The 7,165-nt window shown below is 36.5% G+C and overlaps 1 pseudogene; it reads left to right on the forward strand.

Moving 5' to 3' along the window:
- The first annotated feature begins 5,937 nt into the window (after nt 1-5,937).
- LOC117797280 lies at nt 5,938-6,890 on the forward strand (annotated as a pseudogene).
- The last annotated feature ends 275 nt before the right edge of the window (nt 6,891-7,165 follow it).

Consider the following 7,165-nt stretch of genomic DNA (forward strand, 5'->3'; position numbering starts at 1 on the left):
TCCAATCCAATTAGCATGATGTCATTGATATAGTGGGCTAGTGTGAGTTCTGCAGAACATCTACCACTCAAGGTCTTATTGGACTGTACTATCACAGCGGGTGGCTGCATTAAAACAGCCTTGTTGCCTATTCCAAGTGAGTAGGAATTATTTCTGATTCTTTTTTCTGATTACATGGGAAAGAGCACATCTGCCTGATCAATGTCTACATATCATATACTTAGACTATGTTAAACTGCTCTTCAAAAATACATCTGGTACAGAAAATGAATTTAGCCATGGTCCTGAATATGGCCACTGAAGCCATCTGTGATTTGGCTCCAGCTCTGCCCAGCTAGTCTGAAAGCAATTCTGGCAGCTCAGGGAACTGGCAGGAGACATGCCCATCAGTACTCCCAGAGTCATGCTGACTTATCTCAGTCCAACTGCAAAGACTGAATTGGCCCTGTGATTTGGGTATAGCTCCTCTCACAATTTGAGATTACTCCTGTCTGCCTAGGTACCCACCCACAGACTTGGCAGGGCCCTTACAGTGACCCTGTGAGAGCAACCCTGTGTCTGCATCTGGTAACGAGCATGCCATCTGTGGACCCTGCTGCAGAACCTAAAGCAGAAGCTTGTCTCAGCACCAGCCGTATACACCATGGTTCTAAAAGCAGTTCCCCATCCAAGGATCAGAGAGGATCCACACCTGCCCCAAACCCTGGAGACAGTCCCAACACCAGACTTCACTGCAGAGTCAGCAGCAGCAACATGACCCAGCTCAAATCCCACACAACTACAATCCTACAAAACTGTAGAATTGCAGAACTAATAAATTAATTCAGTAAAGTTGCAAGATATAAAATCAATATACAAAAAATGTTCTGTTTCTATACACTAAAAATAAAATATCCAAAAAAGAAATTAAGAAATTAACAATCCCATTTACAATAGCATCAAAAAAATAAAATAAAATACATAGGAATAAATTTAACCAAGGAGATAAAAGATCTCTACACTGAGAACTTTAAGACACTGATGAGAGAAACTGAAAAGGGCACAATAAAATGGAAAGATATACCATGTTCATGAGTTCTAAGAATACTGTTAAAATGTCCATACTACTCAAAGCAATCTAGTCCAAGGCAATCCCTATCAAAATTCCAGTAGCGCTTTTCACATAAATAGAAAAAGTAATCCTAAAATTTGTATGGAACCACAAAGGATCCCAAATAACCAAAGCAATATTGAGAATGAAAAACAAAACTGGAATTATCACACATTCTGATTCCAAATTATATTACAAAATTATAGGAACCAAAACAGTATGGTACTGACATAAAAACAGACACATAGATCATTGGAACAGAATACAGGGCCCAGAAATAAAAACATGCATATATGATCAACTAAGAATACATAATGGGGAAAAGATAGTCTCTTCAATAAATGGTGTTGGAAAAATTAGATATTCACATGCAGAAGACTGAATGGACCCTTCTCTTACACCATACCCAAAAATCAACTTGAAATAGATGACAGATTTAAACATAAGACCTTAAACCATAAAACTCCCAGAAGATAACATAGCAGAAAGTTTCCTTATAGTCTTAGCAATGATTTGGGGGGTTTGGGTTTGATGCAAAAAGCACAGGCAACAAAAGCAAAAATTAACAAGTGTACCTGTAAAAAAGTAAAAGCTTTTGTACAGCAATGAAACAATTAACAAGATAAAAGACAACCTACAGAATGGGAGAAAATGTTTACAGTGTATCTGATAAGAAGTTAATAGACAAAATATATAAGGAACTCATACAACTAAAGCAAAGTATAAATATATATATATATAAATTTTAAAAAGCACTAAGGATTTGTATGGACTTAGTTCTAAAAGAGATATACAAATGACCAACAGGTATATAAAAAGGTACTCCACAGCACTAATCATCAGGGAAATGCAAATCAAAATCACAAAAGATACTTTGCACCTGAAAAAACAGCTAGCATCAAAAAGACAAACAAGTGTTGGTGTGTATGTAAAAGAAAAGGAAGCCCTGTTTCCTTGTTGGTGGCAATGTAAACAAATACAGCCTCTATAAAAAACAGTAAAAAGATTCCTCGAAAAATAAAAAAAAAATATAATGCAATCTGGCAATTTCGCTTCTGGGTATAAATCTCAAGAAAACGAAATCACCATGTAGAAGAGATACCTGTACTCCCATGTTTAACGCAGCATTTTTCACTATAGCCAAGATATGGAAACAACCTAAATGTCCATCTACAAATGAATGGATAAAGATGCAGTCATATATACAATGGAATATTATTCAGCCATCAGAAAGAAGGAAATCCTGCCATTTGTGACAACACAGGTGGACCTTGAGGGTGTTACTCTAAGTGAAACAAGTCAAACAAATACTATATCACTTATATGTAGAATCTGAAAAATCTGAACTCATAGAAACAGAACAGATTGGTGGTTGCCAGGGGCTTTGAGGTAGGGGAAATGGGAAGACGTTTGTCTAAGGATACAAACTTTGAGTTATAAGATGAAAACATTTTGGGGATCGAATGTACATCATGATAATTATTCTCAACAACACTGTATTACATAATTAAAGTTGCTAAGACAGTGACTCTTCAATGTTCTCATCACAAGAGATAAGGAATAATTATATGAGCCGAGACAGTTGTTAGCTCATGTTATGGTGGTAATCACTTCACAATATGTGAGTGTATCGGATCAGTACATTGTATATCTTAAACTTACATATTGTTGCTATATATTATATGCCAACTATAGCTCAATAATTCCAGGGGAAAATATTTAAAGAAAGAAGACTACAAAGAAGTACAGATGCTATACAAAGAAGAAATGGGGATAGCAGGAGTGGGCAAAGAAAGAGTCCATCTCCCTAGTTGACACTACTCCAGCACAACAGCCACCTTGCTTTTCTCCTGATACACCACTGCACATGTTGCGAGCATTAGCTGTTCCTTCTGCCTGAAATCTCTTGATATCCTCTTGGTTTGTTCCCTCACTTTTCCAAGCACATGCTCAAATGTTGCTATCTCTGTTGGGCTTTCCTTAAAACTCTATTTAAAGTTACAATTCCTGACCTATTTCTGGTCCACTCCACTTTCACACTTCATTATTCTCAAACAACAACAAAAAATTATAATGCACTTACTGATTTGATCTTTTGTTGCTTTCCCTACCCCATTGTATTGTTCTATGTAGGTAAGAACTTACTCTATTTTGTTTGCCTGGATATATTCCCAATGCATGTTAAGTACTTGACAAATAGCTGTTAAATAACTCCATACTAGCATTAGCACTTAAAATGTCATTTTTCTAATGTATATGAAAAAATTGTGACTGAAATGTCCCTAATCAACAAATTTAAGAACTAATATTGATGGGGAAAGAATTTTCTTTTTCTTCAAAATAGAAATAGGGAATCCAGTGGTGTATCTTCATTATGTAGCTATTACAACAAGCTCTATTACTATTTAATTATTCCCCAGGAACCTTTTGCAATGCCTGGTGAGAAAAAGTGTTAAGAGAAGGTAAGACCCCAGTTCTGCAATGCACTAATCCTCAGGGAATAGCAGGGCTTGGAATTTCACTGTAAATAAATAAAGTTCAAAAACAGTCTTATCTATTGAACAAATACTTTAAAAATGTCATGGGAGAGGGTTCCAAATCTCAAAAGACTATGATGCAAAGAAATAAATACAGACAATACCGTCACCTAGGCTTAATCTTAACCATAAGTATGAATTTTGCAGCTAGGGGTAAAAAATCTAAAATTCACTCTGCACAATTCATGGCAGATTACAAACTGGATTCTCCAATTCTTCAGAAGTCCCTCACATGCTTTTCACTCTGGGGGGTAATATTTTATTCCCCCTCTCTGACCTTTCTTCTTGACACATGTCCAAGGAGTGAGTTAAAATTTTGCATGCCCTATTACAAATGCTGGTTTTCTGCATAAATGGATTTACTGGCAAGTGCTTTCTTCTTGCTCTGAAAACATAAATATCTGAGTAGAATAAAATTCAGACAGAAAAGTTTGAAAATATTAATTTTTCTCTTCTTTGCCCAAGTCTGGGGAAATATATTTATCTGGCTTCCTTATCCCATTAAAATACAGATAAGTATTGTTTACAGCAAGAGGCCTGGGGATTTTGTGTAAAAATATGTAACTAAAAATTTACTAGAGATGGATAAATGATGAATTTTGTTGTTTGTTTAACAGAGAAAATGTAACAAACCTCTGATTCCACTGATATTATATCTAACTCATACATTGCTCTCAGTTTTACTAATTTAATATGCCTTGGTTTTATGTGAAACAACTTCCTTTAATGACAAAACCATTCAGCATCTGTATGCTGTTTCTTGCATTTGTAGGATCTTATTTGGATTATGACTTAATACAATTAGTATTCCCAAGAAATACTGTAACAGGAGACACAAACAAGGTGAGTACTGATGCTGATTTGATATACCACTGTTACTATATACCACTGTCAGTCAAAATATTAATTAAGATAGCTTAGAAAAGGATACCAATGTGTTAGGTCACAGTTCAGAATAAAAAGGAGAAAAAATAAATGGTTTTAAAAATTCAGTCGAATGAGTTATGAAGAAAACCACAAAGACCTGTTAGGCATGTAAGTGGGCCTTTTCTTCCATAAAAAAATGCAGCAGAATAATTTGTGGGCATCCCATAGAGTATTTTAGAAACATAAGAATATCAATTGTCTCTTACATTAATATTATGCTTTTTCTATCTTTGCTTCTGTATATTTTCTCCTCACTATACATAATTAAATACAATTTAAATGTAGTTAACTTAAAGCCACTCTCTTTTCACTTCTAGTGAATGGCCAAGATTCAGTAGTTCCACACCTTGCTGTCTCTATGTAAGATGACTTTTAATTCTTTCTCAGATACAACAACCTCAACTGAGAAAATCAAAAAAATTATTCAGGATAAAAATCCTAAATAATTTTTTTAAAAAAAATCTTACTATACAATAAAAACAGATCAAGGGAGAATCTTTGTCTTCCAGGACAGAGGAGAAACAAAAACTCTTGTATCTGGAGAAATGCTAGTACATGCTTTCCACTGCCACGTGATACGATATGACTGCTGTGGGAAACAAATTGACTGAACTGCCAGGTTGCATTCAGATTTGATACAGTCTACGTAGTGCCATGGGCAATGAGTATACATAAACAGTGGTCCTTCCACCTTAGATACCAATGTGATAGCCAAGAGTAGGTTTCTAAGGAAATAAGACATACAGATTTTAACTGTGATTCAATAACAAAAAACTAGGGGTAATTTTAGGTGCCAAAGCATAAGGCTCTTCCCCATGCTGTGGAGCTGAATCCAACAGGCTGGATAAAGAGAAAGCATTTTTTACATAGCAAACATGCCTGGTCTTATAATGAACTACCTAATGAACCAGAGAACTATTTTAGTCATCACTTTATAATACCATAAACAAGCACAAAAAGGAGTATTCCCTGTGCCCTTTCACTGTTTCTCAGTGAGACAGAACTTTTTGAAATGTCTTAATAAAAGTAGTACTTCATTTGATATTCTTACCAATATTACTAATTACAACAAATTAATTTTACATTATACTTTAGAAAGAATTTTCAATTTTCTACTCCTAATATGTAATCCAGTATCTTGACTAGCTTAAAGATTGCCCCACACCATGTTTTTATTTATATTATTATTTACATCTTATCAAAATGAAATCATACCCTTGGGGAACAGGTTATGATGATGACAGCTTTGTTGCTTTAACAGAAACCTCACTGTTACTTTATCAAAAAAAAGAATTTGGTGTTTTCAGGAAGAACCAGCATACTCCGTTAAAGTGCAGGAACCAAGTCATCTCCATATCTTCCAAACCAAAGAATGTGTCCAGCACAGAAACCACCAACTCCGTTAGCCACTTCACCCTCATGGGCTTTCCCTCAAGCCCAGAAATGCAGCTCCTCTACTTTGAGCTCTTCTCAGTAGTCTACATCCTGACTTGGATGGGGAATACGGCCATTGTCTATGCTGTGCCGTGGGACCGGCATCTTCACACCCCCATGTACATCTTCTTGGGCAATTTCTGTCTCCTAGAAATATGTTATGTCACCACAGCCATCCCTAATATGCTGGCCAATTTCCTGTCCACAAGCATGTCTATCTCCTTTGTGAGCTGTTTCACACAGTTCTACTTCTTCTCTTTTGGGTGTTATGAGGGCTTCTTCCTTTGCATCATGGCCTTTGACAGGTANTGGCCTTTGAGAGGTACCTTGCCATCTGTCGTCCTCTACATTACCCACACATCATGACTAAACAGCTGTACACCAGCCTTGTCATCTTCGGATAGTCGGGTGGGCTCATCCTCTCCCTAATCCCAATTGTTCTCATTTCACAGTTGCCCTTCTGTGGCCCAAATACCATCAACCATTTTTTGTGTGATCCTGTCCCACTGATGACACTGTCTTGTTCTGAAGACACCATCACTCAGCTCATTTACTCTACTTTCAATGCTATTTTCATGATTGGGACCTTCCTCTTTATTCTTTGCTCCTATGCTCTGGTGATTCTGACTGTGCCGTGGATGCCCTCATGGGCTGGAAGACACAAGGCTTTCTCCACTTTTGCTTCTCATTTGGCTGTTGTCATCCTGTTTTATGGCTCCATTATGGTGATGTATGTTAGTCCTGGATCAGGACACCCTGTGCAAGTGCAGAAAATTGTGACCTTATTTTATTCTGTGATAACACCCCTCTGCAATCCTCTAATATATAGCCTCAGGAACAAGGAGATGAAGACTGCCTTAAGGAAAGTCTTTGGGACTGAAATATCTGCCCATAAAATATAAATCAGAAGTCAGACAGAAACAAGTTCCACCACAACCTATCTTAATAAGATACGAGGCAAGATAATTTTCTAGAGAATTCAACAATTTTGGTTAGGGAACTGTTACAATAAAGCCCACCATCATCTTAAATATCCCTCACTGCATGATGGGCTAGTTTTCTTTAATAAATAAAACTGTCTTAGTCTCTTCAACAAATAGTGTTGGGAAAACTGGACAGCCACATGCAGAAGAATGGAACTGACCACTTTCTTACAACATACACAAAAATAAACTCA

Source organism: Ailuropoda melanoleuca, chromosome 20 (genome assembly GCF_002007445.2).
Source record: "Ailuropoda melanoleuca isolate Jingjing chromosome 20, ASM200744v2, whole genome shotgun sequence".
NCBI classification, from domain to species: Eukaryota; Metazoa; Chordata; class Mammalia; order Carnivora; family Ursidae; genus Ailuropoda; species Ailuropoda melanoleuca.